The following is a 20963-nucleotide window of genomic DNA, read 5'->3' as shown; positions in this document are numbered from 1 at the left end:
GGCTCCTCTTGTGTACTTGAGAAGAGGCAATCTGGATATCTACAGACTCTTGAAAGAGCTGAAATATCCTGACCCAGGTTAGCTGCAGCCTGCTTAGGTCTTTAGAAAATTTACCTCTTCCTGCATGTGACACTGTGTGTGTGAAGTGAGCTGGTAACATCTGAGGCGACATGCTGGGAGAATGCAGTCATTCATCAGTCCATTACCTATCACATATAGTTGTCCTGCCAGTCTCACCTGTATTTTCAAGACCGTTTCCCCACTCCTTCCTTGCCTCTGCTGCTTCTCCAGGATCTTGGCTGTTGTTTGCTTTCCTTCTTACAATTTGGTGTTCTCATGCAATTACATATGGTTTTCCTCCAACCATAAAAGATAGTGCCACTTCCAGCACTGAGAATGTCTGAGAAGCAGGAGGCAATAAATAGCAGAGTGCAAAGGTCCCCTTTTCTTAAACTGACAGATCAGAAATTTGAGCTGAATCGAGTTTCTGCCAGGTTTACAAGCAAGGCAATCAGCCCAAGAACAATAATTGCTTTAGATGTGTATCTCCAAAGAACAACAAACCCAAATAAGAAATTATCCCTCTGACAGAGCATATAAGCCCAGGACTCTATAGCAACAAGTTCATTGAGATTCAAGTTGTATTTTCCTCAGTTTACTTTATTCCTGCATTTTGCTACTGCAGATAAATTTCTTCTTCTCAATCAGTGATGACTTTCCCAAGAGCAGATTTAAGATCTCATGGAAAGCCATAAGCACACTTTGAAAATCTGGCCCTTATCAAGCTTATCCTCCCAACATATGCTCACTTGGTTACCTTTGGTGGAAAGTCAACCTGATAGTGCTAAGTCTGAATCTTCAGGGCATATTTTCAGCAATACACCTCTGTGACTTCTCCAGCTGCTGGCAACAGGTAGTCAAGACCACAGGACAGAAGCAACTGAAATCCTGAATGTCGTTTCTGAGTTTGGTCCTTGCAATATGTAGTCTTGAAAGAGTACACTTACACATGTCTATGTGTCCCAGGGCCTATCCAAGGCTGTCTCATCTTGCAGCTGTTCTTCTGAGGGCCCTGCAGAGGGACATGGACAGGTTGGATAGATGGGGCAAAACTCACAACAATATGAATTTTAACGAGTCCAGGTGCCATGTCCTGCCCTTGAGTCACAACAACTTCTGCAGCACTACAGGCTGGGGACAGTGGCTGGACAGTGCCCAGGCAGAAAGGGACCTGGGGGTACTGGTTGGCAGCTGACTGAATATGAGCAGTGTGCCCTGGTGGCCAAGAAGGCCAATGGCATCTTGGCCTGTATCATCAATAGTGTGACCAGCAGGACAAGGGAGGTCATTCTCCCCCTCTACTCAGCATTGGTAAGACCACACCTTGAGTGCTCTGTCCATTTCTGGGCCCCTCAGTTTAGGGAGAGCATTGAGATGCTCAAACGTATCTAGAGGATGGCAACAAGGCCGGTGAAGGGCATGAAACGCAAGCCCTATAGAGGCAACTGAGGCTGTTTAGCCTGGAATAAAGGATGTTCAGAGGAGTCCTTATCACTCTCCACAACTGCCTGAAAGGTGGTTGTAGCCAGTGGGAGTTGGCCTCTTCTCCCAGTCAACAACGAGAGGACACAGTCTTAAGTTGTGCCAGAGGAAGTTTAGGTTAGACATTGGAAAAGATTATTCTCTGGAAGAGTGATTGAGCACTGGAATCATCTGCCCAGGAGGGTGGTGAAGCCACTGCTCCTGGAGGAATTTAAAGAAAGACTGGATGTGGCACTGGATGTGGCACTCAGTGCTGTGGTTTCATGGATGAGGAGGTGTCAGACCATAGATTGGATTTTATGACCTCAAAAGGTTTTTTCCAACCTAGTTCATTTTGTGATTCTGTGATTCTTGACTCTGGGTGTGCTCAAGCCTATACAAAAAAAATGTACTCTGTAGTTAATAGCACATCACACAAGGAGATGTGTTCAAATTCCCAGTTTTCCTGGAGATACCTGAATGTGCAACCTGCCCTGTCCAAGGAGCGTATTTTCCCAACACAGAATCATGAGGGTTGGAAAGGACCTCCCTGATTGAATCCAACCTTTGGCTGAACGCCATGATGTCAACTAAACTCTAGTTCTAAGTGCCACATCCAGTTGTTTCTTGAACACTCCCAGGCATGGTGATTCCTTTACTTTTCTGGGCAGCACATTCCAATGCTTAGCTACCCTTTCAGTGAAGAAATTCAGTGGTGTTTCCAACGTCCAACCTGAACCTCTCCTTGCAGTTTGAGGCCATTTCCTCTTGTTCCATCACTGAGAGGAGAGACTGACCCCACCTGGCTACAACCTCTTTCCAGGTAGCTGTAGAGAATCATAATTCTCCCTTTTCTCCATGATAAACAACCCCAGCTCCTTCAGCTGTTCCTCAAATGACTTTCATCACGACTTAACATCTTCTCTCTGCCTACCTTCATGTGGTTGGTTTAAATTCTGAGTGATATAGGAAGACAGTGTTCTAAACAGTGAGAAAGTGAACAGAAAATGGTATACCATGCCTAGTGTCCCTCCTTCTTACTATGTAATATCCTTATTTCCCCAATCATCCCTTTCCTTCTGAAGGAAAGGTCTCACCTGATTGCAAGGTCAGCAAGAACGTTCTTGCAAGGGTAGCGTAAAAACAACATTTATGACTCCTCAGGAACAGTGCACCTTCCTTGAAGACTTCATGGCATCTCTTACCAACTGATCCCAGCACTCTGTATTCAAGTGTGCTGGATTTCATGAATAATAATCTTAATTACCTACCTATCCTTATCCATCAGAGGCAGTTTGACTCTAAGGCATCCAAAGGAGAGATAAGTTCCCACATTTTCCTCCCTCTACCACTTGTAGCATCTACTATAATGGCCATTCCTCTGCTCTGTACAAAACGATGAATTTTCAAACGTCTGAAGTCATCAGCCCCAAGGAATTCTCCTGGGTTGCGGATTTCCCATTCTCACCACATGTGTTTCAAAAAGAGCTGCCTTGAACTTGTTTTGAACATTCACTCCACATATTTGCAGTGGAAAGATACACTGCAGATGTGAACGCATATTATACATAATAGCTGTATCTGTAGATAGATAGATAGATGGGTATGTATATTAGCATTATTTAGAATTATGTAGATAAATATACATTTTTCTGTATCCTCTTGCCCTTGAACTGAAAGCTGATTGTTATTTTCTGGCAAACCTCTGATTATATTTTTCTCATCTAAATTTTGTCTTCCTAGCTGAAATCTGCATCAATCTCTGAAGATTAATAAAACAAAGAGGCAGTACTGGAGGCTGCTGGAGGATATTTTTCTTTTAAGTTCTGATAAACTTAAGTGCTGGTCATTAATTTTTGTGTCCCAGGGGAGTGCCTGGAGCCTCCAGAATAATTTCATTCCAACAACTTGCATAAAATTTTGCACTGCACTTTGGATCCAAGCCAGGTTGTCAGGATTGTTATTTATTGCAACTAGTAAAAATGATTCTCAGCTGTTATAATTTGGAGACATTAGAATGACTTTGGAGGAGCAGTGCTCATTTGGCTTGGCAGCCCAATGAATACCCTGTAATAAGAACTAACAATGCTGACATATCAGCTACCGTCACAGCAGTTACCAGTGGATTTTTAATTACTCAGGGGAGGAAGGGCAAAAAGGAGAAGGCAGCCTTCTTACAAAGACATTGTGAGTTAACTGCCTGGCTCAAGACTCCGATGTTTTAAGTCTCCACTTTCAAGTGCTTTCATGCTCACACGCTCCCTTTATTTTTTTTCCAGTTTTTCATGTAATCCATTAATCAACCCATAGCCACCTGTATTGATTAAACCCATCTTCCTTCTATGGGGAGCTAAGGCCCTCTTTGGGTCCTAGCAAAGCCAAGAGACAGTTATCCAAGAGAGAAGGTGCAGTCGATGAAGGGGAACAGGGCGTGGTAAGGTGGTGATCCTAACAAGCCGCATCAGCCACCGTTGTTATTAATGGTCATTGGTTTGAGGCTGAGAGGAAACCTGCAGGGGCAGGCTATCATGCCCTGCTGTGCAAATGCTTCAGGCCACCTTAGACTGTCGTCTGACATGAGAACTTATGAAAATTCAATCTCTTCAAGCACATTGTATCTGCTCTACTATAAAACTGCCAAAGGGAAGCAGAAAGCTCTGAAAATTTTTGATAACGTGTCCAGGTTCTTCCCAAGGCAACTGAGTCTTCATCTCAGCCACTGTCTACTTGAAGAAGCAGAACTTAATATTCACACTGTTCCTGGAGAAACACAAGCTAAGGGTTGACCTAAGCTACAACCTTCATCTCCTTGCTTCCTGGAGCATTTGCTTTTAGGATTGTCAGCTGGCAGACTGGCTGGCAGACTCTGAGCACTACCAGTCAACCTACACCTGAGCTGTATGAGCATGAGAGATCGAACTTGTCTTCTTCCTACATGTGCTTAACTCAGATCTAAGTGAAGAAAAGCTGACAACTGTGTCTTTCTAACTGATATGGAATAGGTGGCTGACTCCATGATTTTTCTGTAATGATGTCTCCACATAAAACCTTTCTAGCTGACATAGCTAGGCAATGATGTCATTCTTCCCCTCAAATAAGCAGAGTTCCAAGCTCTTAAAATCAAAGGTAATATCTCCTACTATTCCCCCTGCACTAGATCCCAATATCTTTGCTGACTGCATATTTGTACCCCCTGTTATTTTTGCTTGATTTTTAATGTGTAGCATTTGATTTTATGTTTCCCTATTTATCCTGGCCACCTGAACAATGTGTTAAATAATCACACAGAATCACAGAATATGCTGAGTTGGAAGGATCATCAAGTTCAGCTCCTGGCCCTGCACAGCACCATCTTCAAGAATCACACCATGTGCCTGAGAGCATTGTCTGAACACTACTTGAACTCTGTCAGGCTCATGCTGTGATCACTTCTGTGGAGAGCCTGTTCCAGTGCCCAGCCACACTCTGAGGGAAGAGCCTTTTCCTAATATCCAACCTAAACCTCCCCTGACACAAGTTCAGGCCTTCAGGTCCTGTTGCTGTCACCACAGAGCAGAGATCAGTGCCTGCCCCTCCTCTCTCATTGAAAAGGAAGTTGTACCGGCAGTGAGGTATCCCCTAAGTCTCCTCCAGGCTGAACAGACCAAGTGACCTCAGCTGCTCCTCATAAGGCTTCCCCTCAAGACCCTTCACTTCCCCTGAAGACCTTTCACCATCTTGGCTGCCCTCCTTTGGACACTTTCTAAGAGCTTAATATCTTTCTTATATTGAGGAACCCAAAATTTCACACAACATTCCAGGTGAGACCACAGCAGTGCCGAGCAGTAGAAAACTTGAGGTGGCACACCCCTGCAGAAAGTCAGACATGTTAATATGACAAACTTTTTTGTTCTCTATGGTTTCTGTTGCAGTGGCTGTAAGTTATGGCATTCAGTTTGGCCATTTATTGCTCTTGAAGTCTCTGCGGCCATCGTGGACAAAAGCTTAACTGGGGTAGTAGCTCAATGTGGCTCCACTGACTTCAGTTAAGCAACACAAATTTCTGCATACTGAAATTCTGGTTCTGGATCTTTTTCTCTTTTGCCTTCTCCACAGAATCTCTGTAAGGATGAAGGAGAATGAGATTTTCAAACCTGCTGAAGTGCATGGGGTGATGAGCTCTCATCAACACTAATGGGAGCAAGACAGCAAAAGTCTTATTTGCTTTGCAGATTTAAACTTTAATGTTTCATAAGTTAAATAGATTAGTTCCCATGGTGCAGTTACAGAGTGATCCAGGACCATCTGAAGTCAAGATAGTTTTTCATTGATCAGGCAAGTTCATGACTATCATGAAAAGCTCATCCTAGCTTAATGACTTCTGCAGGTCTTTATGCAGCATCTACAGAGCTGCCTGGCCTCTCACTTACTCTCTCTTTAGTATGAATCTGACATGCTGGGTGCTATAGACCTGACTCAGCAGCTACCAAGTGTTTTATTCTCTTTCTCTTTTTTTAAATGTTAAAAAAACAAACAATTGATTGTAGCTCATGTTTCCACCTTTTATTTCACTCCTTGAGGTCAATACCACTCTTACTGGAAGAGCACATTGCAGAGCCTGCATTTCTCTTCTGGTGTTATTTTTATATACCACTTTTGATCTCAGGGAATCTTTTCATCCTTGCTTCACTGATGTTTAGTTACATTTTAAATGAATGTACTCAGTGAATATGTCCCCACTCTATTCTTAAGCATATGCTGTCTTTGTGGAAAGAGGGGAGGGTAGTGAGGGTGGAGAGAACACAGGTCATGGCAGAAATCAGGATTTGAGGTGAATCTCACATGTGTATTGGCAGAATCATAGGCAGATGAGGAGAAACATAAAAAACTAGTGCATCAAACCATCAGGCTTACAGAGCTTCAGATGGGTAGCAAGTAAATTAACTCCCAAAATCCTAGCTGAGGTTTACCTCTGCTGGTTGAACAAGTACTGTCAGCATGGACCTAGAGATTCCTGTACCAGCTTGTGTTTGTGATCACACATGAAATAATGTCCCATGTGCTTTCCATGTTACTACATAAGTTCAGAACTATGCAGCTTCTTTCCGTATTCTTAGCATTTAAGCAGGCAAATAATAAGAAGGGAAATAAAGTGACAGACCCAGAAAAATCTGAAAAATGCACTCAGAAACACCTAGTGTCACTCTAGTATATTTCTGGTAGAGAAAAATTATCCATTATTCGTTAGACTCAAAAGCAGTCAGACCTCTGTTGGTGTCTCCTCTCTACTGGGCAATGGTGACATTAACCCTAAAGTGAGAGAAATGCTCCTTTAAAGGGCCATGGTCGGGTTTATTACTCATATGAAACAAAACAGATGACACTGCTCTTGGTCTCCAAAAACAATGCACTGTTTCCTGGGGCATCTCCAAGCAGCACAACTGGCAGGCAGAGGGGCCTGCCAAACACAGGCATAAAATGTTCCACCTGTAGCTGGAATCATGGATGTGACATGGTTGGATGTGCATTGGGAGAGGGACAAAGGACCTCTCCACCTCAACTCCAGCAGTCTCAGGGAGGGGCAGCAATTCCTCCCTTGTACCCAGTGCTGGTGGGGGGATGCAAAAGGCCATAGCGACATCAGGCAGCCAGCCAGCCTGCCAAGGGGATGTTCATCTTGTGAAGCTTGGCTCAGCTTTGAGCAGCAAGGAGAAACAGTGTCACCATTTCCCAGAAGTTTAGCTGACAACAGTGGTGATTGCAAATGCTAAGCCAAGTGCTTTTTGTCACATTTTGCTAACAAAGCAGGGGTGAGGTCCTTTCTGTCTGTTGAGATATAAATATCCTAATTAGATCTTTGAAAAAGAAAAAGAAGAAAATCTAAAAGCCTGGAAGGTATTTTATTATTTCTTTTTTATTTTTAGTATTAAAAGTATCACTCAAGTAGTGCTGGCACCAGGATGCATAATCCACTTACCAGGGCAGAAAGGGCTCTGAAGCTGCACCACAAATGCATCATTTGATAACAGTAATGAAAAAGACACCAATCTATATCTGCAAATAGCATTAGAGCTGACTTGGTTTGAGGACCAAAGGAAGCTGATGCTGAATTTATGAGGCTGACATCTCAAACATTTGAGAGCAGTGCTTCTTTCCTCCTCTGTTTTGTTTCATCCTCCCTTACTTTTTTATTTTTAATAACTTGACCCTTTTTTTGGGTCAGCTCTTAGCCCCATAATGAAAGCAATTTAGTCAGGAAAGGTCACAGACTGAAGTGGACCTGCCTTGTCCCAGGGGCTGAGTGGGACCAGCCGGCGCGTGCTCATGCACCCTGCCCTGCAGACCTTGCTCCAGCACTCCATGGTGCACAGGCTTTGGGATGCCCACACCACATCTATCCATGTCTGCAGTGCAGTGCGGGGCTGGAAAGGCTGCAGAGCCACATGGGAGACACCCCATCCATCTAGGGACCAGATAGGATCTTGTCCAATACAGGTGTCCCATCCCATCTGACACAGTCCATCACACAGCTGCTCGAAGGAGCCTCCTAAAGGAGGAGTGAGCTGCTGGAGAAAATATGTGAGATCAGGAGTGAGCAGACATGGTGAAGAGAGAAAACAAATACACTACTGCTGCTGCACAGCACTTCTTTCAGCTAATACCATGTCTCCAGCTGTAGCAGCAAAAAATGCTGCATCAGCAAAAGGTACAAGCTCATTCCCTTACATGAGTTTCTCCAGTTCTTTGTGAGACAGTCTGCTGTCACAACCTCCTATGCCAGCAAGTTCCAAAAAAATCCCTTCCCCTCTGTATATCCTTCTGTATAGAACAGTTTCTTTTCTGTTTTAAACCATCTCCTTGGATCCAGTGTTGCAGGATTTGATGAGCTATGGTTCTACTTTAAGCTTGTGCTCTTCTTTACTGATTTTTCATGTGCCTGTCTCATATCCTTCAGTTCAGTCCCAGACTAATAGCTCCTACCTTTTTAGTGTCCTTTGAAAGTAACTTTTTCATCTCCACAGACATTTTAATTGCTCTTTTCTTTCCATTCTGTGCTTTCTTGGAGACAAGACCTGCATTCTCTGCTCAAAATGCATTAAATTTTCTCATTCCCATCATTATCCAGCATTTTGATGGACATGCTGAATAAACTGGTGATAGCACTTGTTTCTGAAGGACCTTCCACGAAGACCCATCAGGCAAATGGGACAGCACACAGCTTTACAAAACCATGCCTTTTTTCTCAATATACTGTGTTTAGCCATGTGCTCTGTGATTTTATTCTTGCCTGTAGACTTTTATCATCTTCTCAGGAGTGTAAGTCACTTTCTGTTTGGTAGCTCCAGCAGCCACCTGACACCCCTGCTGTTTGCAATGACAGCTTATGCACCTCAGGTAGCAGATCAGTGGGTTCACACCTGAGCTCCCACTCAGTTCTCCAGTGAATGCCATCTGGTCATAGATGTCATTGTTAATATCTTAGTACCCATGGAGCCAAACACTCTTCAGGCTTTCAGGCTCCTGGCATTGATGCAGACTGGCACTTGTAAAATTTGCCCTTGATCTGTCTCCTGGCACACACCAAGCAGCTGGAATTGAAGGTAAGCCATTTTTCAGTGTGACCATGCTCTCGATTTCTCCACTGACGCTTAGACACACCAAGGGTTAGTGAAATCCTCCTTGTAGGCCACGCCAATCTGAGCAAAATGCTTCCTCCCAGCTCAGAGATTACGTACTCCTCTACAACTTTTCTCATTTCCTGTGACAGCAGAAAAGTTCCATTATAATGAGCGACAGCCAATCCTTTCTGCGTGGGTTCCTCTTCTCCAAAAAGGTGTCCTGGATTCTTACCATCTACTTCTTATTAACCTCACCTACCAAAATGTGAGTGTCTAAATTTTTCTGCTGGCTCCTCAGCCCCACACAAGACATGACTTCAGGCAGTGCTAACAGAGAGATCACAGCCTCCAGTCTCCATTTGCAGCACTGAAGTAGTAAAGCTCACCTCCCAAGGCAGAAGTAGCTTAGAGAAACTATGCTTCACAGGCAAGGCCCACTGCTGCAGAGGGGTCTGCCTTATGATCAGTGAGTGTTAGGGATGGCCCAGGTACCCAGGAACCTCCTGATTATTCTTGATCTGACCCTGGCAATGGGGGTCTGGCCTAAAAGATAATCTTTCCATTCAGGTCTTTGCATGTCCAAGCAGATTTCTTCAAGCGTGCTGTAAGACGTGTTGTCGGACGTGTTTGTGACAGCAGCTTGAAGGGCACTTGGAGATTTTTGCACTACGTGAAGGCTCCCAGAAAAATGACTACTGGCCGCTTTAGCACCATAGCTCTTAAATCATGGATCATTTTAACAGGATTTCTAACAAACCGTAGGAGACCACTTTGATCTGAAAGGGGTCAGGCAGTGGAGTAGGACCTAGCTCAATTTGTCTGTTTTAAAGAACACTGGGTGCTGGCAGGACCCTCAAGGCTCTTGAAAAATAATATGGGGACAAAGTAGAGGTAGTTTTTAAGAAAACACACCTAAATATCAAGCCTGACACTTGTGCTTATTTCTGTGAGATCTTTGTTATTCTCTCACAATAAGCTACAGGAGGAAATTTTATGTCCAGAAAGTTGGCTGAGCTGCACATGCTATACAGTGTAGCTAAGGAGCTCCCAGGGTTATGGAGGAAAAGTCATTCAGCAGATTAGTGCTGTAGGGACACAGGAGAGCTGGCAAAAGAAGGTACAACCATGAATAAACAGCAAAAAAAGACTATTCCCAGGAAGGCAAAGCAACTGCATCAGTATTTCTGATTGGCAGATGGAACTGATCTGTTTTACCCTAGGACTTTGTAAGATATGATCTTTTTGATTAATATAGTCTAAAGCTGGGTTGCTTTTTCTTTATTTCTGCTGATTTAGTTTTTTTCTGGTTTGCTAATGGAGAGCTTACTTCTTTTACTAAACTTATGCCAGGTTTTCATGCTAAGCAGCTGCTGACTCTCTTACATGGAGGAGGGCTGCCTGTGGTTCTACACAGTCTTGCAAAAAGCACGAGCTGACCCAACGCTGACTGTGGAGTTACAGAGCTACAAGCTTGAATTCATCAGAGAGGTAGAGGAGAGGTGGAGCTCCTAACAGGAACAGCTAGACATGTGCAAATCAGCTGGAATAAACAGCAGCATTTACTTGCAAGTCCTAAGGTGTTGAGAAAGAAGTAATCTGGTACTTAATTGGTTTTACTAAAAACATGGAAAAGGAATGATCCGTCTCTACAGTACCTGGTATGCAGCAGTTTACTCAGTTACTGTAAGGTGTCAAGAGCTCCAGCTGGTCTCCATCGTTCTCTTGGGAGGAGCTCAATAATAGCATCCATTCATTTATGCTCGTGAAAAGGGATGCAGCGACCCAGACAGAGCTCGCTAAAAAACACACAGATGTCCAGGCATCAGGCTATAAGGAATGCCTAAGCTTTCCACAGGGTTGTAGCAGAGGTAGCAGTTGTGTCAGATGTGGTCAGGTAGATAACCTTCTCAGACTGGTAGCAGAGCTGCAGGATGAAGTAGAAAGGTTAAGGAGTATTACAGCAACAGAAAGGGTGGAACGGAGCTCTGGCCTCCATGACACAGGAGCCACCACCAGAAATAATACCAGATCAAGGGAATCCTCTATCCATCCTTCAGCAGTAGGTAGTAGTTGTAAAGAAAGGAGCAAAAGGAGCATAGTCTGTGCTTGGGGTGCATGCAAAATCCTTCTTCGCCTACCTCACTCCCTCAGTGAGGTGCATCTGCACAAAAATTATGAGCTTTGTACATGGAAGACCGGGCAAAGGATGAAGAGGATGGAAGTTTGGTAACACCAGAGGTGTCACAGCAATTAGAAATACATACTTCCTCATATTACAACAGCTTCCAAGAGGAGTAAAGCAAGGGTTATGGTTGTAGGTGATTCCCTTCCAAATGGGAACAGAGAACCCAATATGCTGACTGGACCCAACCCCAGGAGAGTGTCTGATGGGTTAAGGACATCAGCAGGACACTTCCTAGCCTGGCGAGGCCCCCAGACTACTACTGGTGCAGGACATCTCACCTCCAACAAGAGCTTATCTGTTGTTTGTTTTCTGGTCAGCTCAAACAGGGCAAGCTGTCTTGCAGTGAGTTATTTTGGTTATATATGGGGTTAACACTGGTCTGGCATCTCCCAGCTGCCAATAAACATCACACTGCTAACATGAGATCTGGATAAACTGGATTTCCAGCAAACAGACACCTCCCTTTACAATTATAAAAGTAACACCAAACTTCCATAAAGCAGAAATCTTCTACATGTTTCCCTAGTAATGTGTGGAGTTTCTCCCATGAGTAGAGATGCTTACTTCCCGGTTACTCGCCAGGGGTTAAGTGAAAGGAATCTGTGTACATTATTGTCATTACAGTGGTAAGTTACATTTGACTCTTAATCAATACTCTTTCTTTTGCTGGCTTTAATATAGTTACCTTGATATAATGCACTGTGTTATGTTATGCTGTAATCTACTAGTAGCTCTTTTTAGTTTCATATTGTGTAGTAAGTAAGTCTGATTAAGTCTGTTATCTCTTGTCTATTTAATAAATAATTCATTTCTTAAATAGGCATGATTTGCCAGTCTTAAAACTTGTGGGACAGAGTAATTTCTTATATTTAAACTGCTGCCAAAATCTGAGGCTAAGGCAAGGCTTGTCTGAAGCTCACACTTGTCCCATGATGACTACTCACACTTGTCCCATGATGACTACTCAAAACTGATCTTCCTCATTGGGTCGATGAAGTGGCAACATAGAGTTTGAGGGCAATCAAAAATATCTTTGGGGTCTTGAGACATTTAGTAAGGAAATATGAGACACAAGTTATATTTTCCTCTATACTTACAGTTGAAGGCAGCAGCATTGGATGTGTCCATTAATACAGGGTTCCGCAGCTGGCATCACTTCCAAAATTTTGGTGGTTTTGAAAATCAAAGGCCTGTGTAGCACTAGGCATGATGAGACTCATCCCCACAATTTGTCAGTGAGGGATCCCTGCTCAGGAGCTAGTAGTGCTGATTTGTCCCTGGCAAGCTGTGGGATGAGATGCAAAGGTTAGAGGGACAGGGTGCTAGTGAGAGAGGTCTGCCGGTGACTCTGAGCTGTGAGATACACAACAGCACACTTGCAGTCTTACAGAGACAAGCCAGGGACCCCTGAGGTAACAGAAGCCAACAGGGAAACGCCAAAGAAGTATTTCAAAGGAATTCAGAGGTGTTCCTCTAGGAAGGTGACGTGGCTGACAGACCTGCTGAAGTTCCTCTACACGAATGCACACAGCATTGGGCAGCAAACTGGAATTGCAATTGGAAGCCTCCAACTGGAAAGTTGGTGCTGGAAAGTTGCAACCTTGTTGCCATCACTGAAACTTGGTGGTATGAAACCCGTGACTGGATTGCAACTATCAATGGCTACTACTCTACTGCTCAGAAGAGACAAGAAAGAAAGGAGAGGTGGAGGGATTGCTCTCTACACCGAGAGTTGGATGGAGTGTGAAGAGCCGTCTCTGAAGAACAGCCACGAGCAGGTGGAAAGCTGATCTGTCAGGATCAGAGACCGAGGTAACAATGGGAACCTCATCACTGGTGTCTACTAGAGACTGCCTGATCAAAGTGGACTTTGCAGCCATGAGGAATATGGGTAAAGTGAGGAGCAAATTACACCCTTGAACTTCAGGAAAGCAAACTAACAACTCTTTAAGGATACAGTCAATGGGAACACCTGGGAGACTGCCCCTCCCAGGAACAAGAGAGCAGAACAGAGCTGGCAGATCTTTAAAGACACCTTCCACAGAGTACAAGGAGGGGCAAGACATCCAGCAAAGAAGACAAGAGACTGGGATGGGAGGGAACAGCTGATTAAACTAAAGAGAAAGAAGGCAATCTATAGGCAACAGCCACAAGCATAGATAACCTTGGATAAGTGTAGAGATGACATTTGGATGTACAGGGATGAGCCAAGGCAAAGCTGGAACTGAACCTGGCAAGGGAAGAGAAAAATAAGAGGAAGGGCTTTTACGTGTATAGTAGCCAGAAAAGGAAGGTAAAAGAAGGTGTATCCTCCCTGATGAACAGTGCTGGAAAACTGGTAATAAGGGATGAAGAGAAGGCTGAGGTACTTAGTAACTTTTTTACTTCAGTCTTCAATGGCAGTCTTTTTCCCACAGTTCTTGAGTGGATGAACTGCAAGAGAAGAACTGCGGAAGTCAAGTGCTTCCCACTTGACTCTTAAGTAAAGAGCCCACTCCCACTCTTAAGTAAAGACCAGGCATATGACCACCTGAGGAACCTGAACATACATAAGTCTGTGGGACTCTATGAGGTGCATCCCAGAGTCCTGAGGGAATTGGCTGATGCACTTGCCAAGCCACTCTCCATAGTATTTGGGCTCCAAAGTCCTGGCAGTCAGGGGAAGTCCCAGCTGACTGGTAGAGAGGAAATATTGTACCCATCTTTTAAAAGGGTGGGAAGGAGAACCCTGGCAAGCAGGGACCTCCCAGCCTCACCATGTGCCTGGGAATATCATGGTACAGATCCTTCTAGAAGCTAAGGCACATGGGGACAGGGAGGTGACTCAAGACAGCCAGCACAGCTTCACCAAGGGCAAGTCCTGCCTGACCAACCCAGTGGCCTTGAATGATGGAGTGACCATGTTAGTGGACAAAGGAAGGGCTACACATGTAATTTTTCTGGATTTCTGTAAAGCTCTTCACACCATCCTCCACAACTCTAAATAGCAGAGATTTGGATTTTGTGCGTGGACTGTTCAGTGGATGAGAAATTGGTTGGGTGGTCACATCCAGAGGAACGTGGCCAATGGCTCAGTGTCCTCACGGACACTGATGACAAGTGGCCCTCAGAGGTTCAAATGGGAACCAGCGCTATTTAATATCTTCATTAATGATGCAGAGGAAAGGACTGAGTGCACCCTAAGCAAATTTACAGATTACACCAAGCACAGTACTGTGGTTGACACACCTGAAGGATGGGATGCCATCCAGAGAGACAAGATAGAAAAGAGGACCCATGGGAACCTCATGATTTTTAACATGTGCAAGGTGCTGCACCTGGTCAACCAGAGTCAACACAGGCTGGGGAATAAAGGGATGGAGACCAGACCTGATGAGAAGGGCTTGGGTGTTACGTTGTTTCTGTTGTTTCAGCCCTTGGGCCGCTGGCAGGTGCTGGGTCCCAGACAAAGTCACGACACTGTTAGTTCACTGTAACAAGGCTTAAACTTTTTTATTCACTCGTGAGCAGGCTTAAATAGGCCGCTCAATCTTTCCCAGGCTCACACAGGTGTTGGTTACAATTTCTGTCATTAACTTTCTCGACATTAGCTCTTAAGGTCCAATAGATGAGCTGGAATTTTCACCCAGGTACCTGCCTGCTTAACAGGCTGGCTAGGTTTCAAATCGTATCTTTTAGAAAAGTTGCAATATTCACTGCCACACTTGGGGTGCTGGTGGATGAGAGGCTGGACATGACCCAGCCATGGGCACTCCCAGCCCAGAAAGCCAAGCGTGTCCTGGGCTGCATCCAAAGCAGCGTGGGCAGCAGGGGAGGGAGGGGATTCTGCCCCTCTGCTCTGCTCTGGTAAGACCCCACCCGGAGCCCTGCATCCCAGCACAGGAAGGATATGGAACTGCTGGAGTGAGTCCAGAACAGGGACAACAAGATGATTAGAGGGATGGACCACGTTTCATGTGAAGACAGGCTGAGAGAATTGGGATTGTTCAGCCTGGAAAACAGAAGGCTTAATGGTGACGTAATTGTGGCCTTCCAGTCCCTGAAGGAAGCCTGCAAGAAAAATGGTGAGAGGCTTTTTACAAAGGCATGTTTGTGACAGATCAGTGGGGAATGGCTTCAAACTGAAAGAGTACATTTAGATTAGAGATTGAGAAGAAATTCTTTCAGAGTGGTGACACTGAAACAGAAATTCCCCACAGGAGCTGTGGATGCCTCATTCTGGAAGTGTCTCAAAGACAGGTTGGATGGGGCTCTGAGCAACTTGATCTAGTGAAAGGTGTCCCTGCCCATAGCAAGGGGGTTGAAACTAGATGGTCTTTAAGGTTAATTCCAACCCAAGCCATTCTATGATTCTCTGTACTAAGTTTCTCTTGCTTCCTTTCAATAAACTCATGTTTCATAATCCAAATATGTTGAAGGGAAAAATTAGGTCTCTGGGTACCAAATAAACATTTTCTGTTTAAGTCTGACATTCTTTTAATAAGACCACTAAAATTTAAAAGCAGTTATTGCTGCTGCAGTGAAGTACTGGTGAAAAGTTTCCTATATGTTCTACACGTGACCCTCAGCTGAAGTTAAACTACATGTTTCTGTTCAAGTAAGTGGAGAAATTGCTTTTCTCAGCCTCAGCTGCTGAAAATAACTCACTGCTTTTCTGAAAATGCATGTGTTTTCTCTGCCTGGGAGAAGGAAAGACCATACCACAGAGGAGGTCATGTTTCCTTTCCAAGTGAATGTTCTCGAAAGCTTCACTTAAAAATAAAAATAAACAAAAGAAAACCTGGTGTTCTACCCTTACCTTGTGACTCCAGGAGCTGGGACATTGGCTCACATCTTGTGGCAGTACTGAGCTGGATTATGAACTCCTCATCCATCAGCCCAGGAACAGGTCATGGTAGGCAGTCAGTACCACTTCCCATTTCACATTAAGGTTTCAGATTTTCATTAAGGTTTGGGACAGGAAGGTGAGATCTCTGCCAGAAAAGCACACAGAGGCATATTACTTGTGGGCAGTACAACGAATGTTTCTGGGCTTCAGAGGGCCATAGCCACTGTCTTTACCATGCTGTTGTGGCTGTGTGCCATGGAAATCACCTGCCCTGCAGCAGTTCTAAAGTCCTGCACACTCAGAGCATTTTGATGACTTGGAGCATACTAGGTTTGCCTTATATGGGGACTGCTTCACCTGGAGCATGTCCAGGGCTGTCAGGGGTGACACCACAGAGGGCTCCTCATGGCCAAGCTGCCTCCACATTACATGCCACCATCACTGCTTCATGCTGCTTCCCTTCTGCCATGAGGGCAGCAGCTGGTTATCGCTCAGGTTGCACACGGGCTGGAAGGAAAAACTTATCTGCCTCTCTGGGAGAGCTCATTTGCAGGAAACACCAGTCCTTCCTTCTCTCTACCAGCAGGTAGAAAATATATTGACTTACCTTTTTTTCATTTAGTACATGAAAATATGAGTAATTTCTCTTTATATCAACTTAAGTGAGTCTAGTTTAAAAAACTAGAGCTGATGTTGGAAGAGAAAAGGGAACCCTGAGCCAGTGGAAATCCTTAACTATGCCCTGGGGAAAGGGGTGTTTGAAAGGTGAAGTGAGTTTGGGAGACCAGTCACTTTCAAAAGAACAGAGATAATATTTTCCTCATTCAGGATCATTTATTTGTCTGTTCAGAGCTGAGAACTGGAAGACAAAAGGAAGGGCAGAAAATTTCAATTTTCCTCTTCTAATCTATGAATGTAAGCAAGACGTAAAATGAGATTTATTACTGTTAAAATCTTGAGGGTCATTCTGACCAGGAGCTAAATTCAAATAACTGGCTAAGGATCATATTACTTTTCTTTAACAAATCACTTAGTTTTAAATGTTTGATATGTTTTGATAAACTTTCCCTTTTGCATTATTCACTCTATGAAAATACAAAAGTAAAAAGAAGAAATTAGGTACCATTCTTCACACATACAAAACCCCAGCTAAAATGCTGCTTGGAGGCTAACTAAATCCCAGTTCTCTCCCAGAGGTTTAATCAAGCTCACAAGAACAACTAACCAGGAAAAGCAAATGGGCCTTCATCAGCCTCCAGAACCATAAAGAAAGTATGAACATGTTAAACCTTGCAAATGAATGAATAGCTGTGGGTCTTGAGTGTATCCCTATCTCAGTCAAAAGATCTGCTGGATTTTATCTGCAAATGAGAGTCAGACTTTCTTGGAGGAAAAAAAATGAAAGTCTACACATAGCAAAGTTTTGTAAGCAATAATTTAAACTCAAGCTCTCTGCTTTTTGATTTAAATCATGATTAAACATGATGCTTTAAATCTTCATGATAAATTAATTTCCCCTCTTAGCAGGACTCTCCTTGTTAAACTGAGACATCTAAATTCTCCATCAGAAAGGCTCAGCTATTAGTCAACACAAGTCCTCTTGATGAAGTGGAGCAGGGTGGAAAGTTTATTCCTGCTTTCCCATCCCCCTTTTTTCCATTTAATTCCACTTTCTTCTATTTGTTCTATTATTATCACGGATTCATAGCTTCTTTGTCATAAGGAGTGCCACCTGCAGTTAAAATCATGGCAAGCAGAATAGAGATTGCCCAGAGCATGTGGTAAAGATGTCTATCAAGCAAATGCAGATGGTCATATTTCCCCTGGTTTTCTTTTAGGATCTTTTAGGATGTGTCCATGTGAAACATTCTCCCACTCAGCTTTGCTTTCCAGGCTTCTATTTCATGGTGCTCAGACCAAACAAGACCCAATATATTTGTCCAGATAGACTTGTGGCAGATGATTCCCTGTGTAGCCTCGTTCCTTCCAGAGTTACCCAGCAGGTCCCTGGTGTAGCAGAAGAGAACTACTGCCCCTCAGCTCATGTCATCACTACTTTGCACACCCTTTGTTTGAGCAAAGGCTGTCAGTTCCTTGAGAGCTGGGGAGAAAGCAGACTTGCTTTCTCCAATAGCCACTTCAGCAGTCAAGGGTATCCTGACCCTCTCTGGCTGATTTTGAGCACCACTACACCTGGGCAGAGTCAGCTTACAGCACAACACAATCTGCTTATCTGAGGACCCAGGCCCAGCTGCATGGCAGCAACAAAACCTGCCTCTCCATGGAAGTGGGAATGGCTGCAGTGGCACTCCCATGCCCACACATTCCCTATGTCTCTGGGCATATTGCTAAACCTACAGGAATTTATATTAATGCAATATTGCCATGGGCTTTGAGGGGCCACTGCAGGAAGCCCTTCCCCACCCCAACCCTATTTAGTTGAAACACGGCTCTCCTGAGAACAGGTTCATAAACACTGTGAAGTGTGCTTCACTCATCTTAGGCAATTCTTTTGAATGATTTTATATATACACCTGTTAGAAACCAAATGAGGAGAGAAATGGCAAATTTTTTACTAAAACACTTTTTCCTTCAGTAATCTCTAATGGTCCATTTGTTCATTGTGTTTTATCATGCAGCTTCTGGCATCTTATTTTATTTCTAGAGGGTCCATTATACTGGGGTTTTACCGCTTTTAGGTAACAACTAAGAAAAACCATACGAAGAATCCCCAGTAGATAGCAGGCTTCTTCCATCACACGTATGGCAGCAGACACACAGTAGTAGGGCAGAAGGGTGATTGCCAGTGAGAACTGTGCAGGTGACAATGGCAGACAAGCAACTCCCAGACCCAGTAACTGAATTGATTGTGGTAAAGTGAAACCAATGGTTTTGTCACCAACCAGGACACCATGCAGATGTCAGGGAAGACAGTCCAGAACTTACTGATTTAATGGCACAATCTTATCTTCTGCTGTAGGTAGTATTTTAACACAAATTATAGTTTGGAAATGCTGGATAAGGGTCAGTCGCTTTTCAGTTTGATCCTGGGTGGAATACTAATCTGAATATGAGAACATTAATAATGACCTGAGGGTTCTACTTGTGAGAAGACAAGAAAAGTCACACAACATTAAATGCTTGCAAAACACCACTTACCCATTTTCTTAATTTGTGTAAATAAACTGCATTACTATATACAGATCGCTATTAATTTAGTATTCCTAAATAAAACTACGAATGGGGTATTATTAAAATGGTCAATAAACTGCAGATAACTACTGCTCCAGAGTGAGCTCAGATGTTTGGAAATATGGCCTCTCACAATAGAATGTGTTACTGTGTTGTATGGATTTAATATTTTCATTTTCCTCCTTTTGTGCTTCATGGCTGTCATTGATATTGTCATTTTGCAGCTAGCTTATCATGCTTGCATCCCAAGGAACCTGCAGTGGACTGAAAAGGAATTCGTTGCTATCTCTTGGACCATAATGCTTTTTTGGATGGTAAGGGGAGGGCCACATTCATAGGATTTTGCATGCCACAAGTGCTGTTGAACTCAGTCCTCTGCTGTTCTAGGCAATGCAGAGTAGTGTACATCACAGACAGGACTTGTCTGTGACTGTCTATGCCACATACCCTCCATGTTCCTCAAAAAGGTTCCAGGCACAGCCTACGGGTCATATGGGCTATTTATACGGTCACAGAATACTGCCCTGGATCCAAGAGATACAGCAGCATCAGTTGATCACAAAAACACTGCATTGTACAGAGCAGAAAAAGCATAAATATCTCTCTATAAATCTGTCCTGAAGGGAGAACTGCCTTCTGAATCCAGTCCAAAGTTTTGTATTAGGTATCACTGTGCTGTGCCACAGGCATCCACATCAGTGGAAGGCTCATGCCACGGAAATCTTCTCATGATTATGATCAGTTACAGGAGTGGTGCTGTGGAATGGTGACATTCTTCACATCTGTCTTTTCAAATAGCATTTAAATAACACACAGTTTGGTGTGAATTTGTAAATAAACCATTGAATGGCTCATGAGCTAACAATTCATGCTTTCTTGAACATAACACAATGGCAGTTTTTGCCTTTGTTGTACAAAGAGGATTGTGAAGAGACAACAGTCCATAAATGCAACATAACTGAAAGCAACTCACCTGTGCTCACATTCGCCGGATCTTGCTTCTTCTAGAAATCTGAAGAGTTAACTCACTTCTTGTCCTCACAAGTATTTGGACACATCATTTCCATGACTACCTGTCAGGAGGAAATAAATAGTGCTTTGAGTACTTCCTTCAAAGCATACTAGAGAACACTTGTGTTTTATGCAAACAATCTTGAAGGATTCCCTGGGCTGACAGGGCAGGAACCACAACTGACTATGCCGGAAGATGTTTCTCGTATGAAGACCATGTATTTTAATTTTCCTGCCCAAGATCTCAGCTGAGATACCACCCAAGTGAGGCCTGGTTCCTCTTTCTTTACACCTAGATAAGATGCAGAGCTCATACATTGCTTTAAGAGAGGTTCTCTCTGTTTCAGAAGAGTGCAAGCTACCGAAGTGGCCAACAGCCCCAAGAGGAAGAACCGCGAGGCACATGGCAGCAGGACAGGGGGACACTGCAGTGGGACAGTGCCTGCCCTGCAGTGGGACAGTGCCTGCCCTGCAGAGGGACAGTGCCTGCCCTGCAAAGGGACAGTGCCCGCTCTGCAGTGGACAGTGCCTGCCCTGCAGTGGCACCTGGTGGCCCCGCAGGACACCTACACCCGCGCCAGCAGCACGGGAGAGCGCTTCCCACCCGCGGGGATTTGCCAGGATATTT

At 44.0% G+C, this 20963-nt stretch overlaps 1 long non-coding RNA gene across 2 annotated transcripts; it reads right to left on the bottom strand.

Moving 5' to 3' along the window:
• Window positions 1–7398: 7398 nt before the first annotated feature.
• On the bottom strand, window positions 7399–20689 carry LOC148219801 (uncharacterized). 2 transcript variants are annotated; one of them, XR_015799268.1, is made up of 4 exons: window positions 20298–20689; window positions 16103–16277; window positions 12402–12589; window positions 7399–11043 (listed from the first exon to the last, which is right to left on the bottom strand). It is a non-coding gene; the product is annotated as an uncharacterized LOC148219801 (long non-coding RNA). The 2 variants fall into 2 exon arrangements; XR_015799269.1 differs by lacking the exons at window positions 7399–11043; window positions 12402–12589 and adding an exon at window positions 14664–15354.
• Window positions 20690–20963: the final 274 nt, after the last annotated feature.

This window comes from Sturnus vulgaris, chromosome Z (assembly GCF_052056855.1).
Source record: "Sturnus vulgaris isolate bStuVul1 chromosome Z, bStuVul1.hap1, whole genome shotgun sequence".
NCBI lineage: Eukaryota > Metazoa > Chordata > Aves > Passeriformes > Sturnidae > Sturnus > Sturnus vulgaris.
Note: the sequence above shows the minus strand (reverse complement) of the source record. Positions and strands in the feature narration are given on the sequence as shown.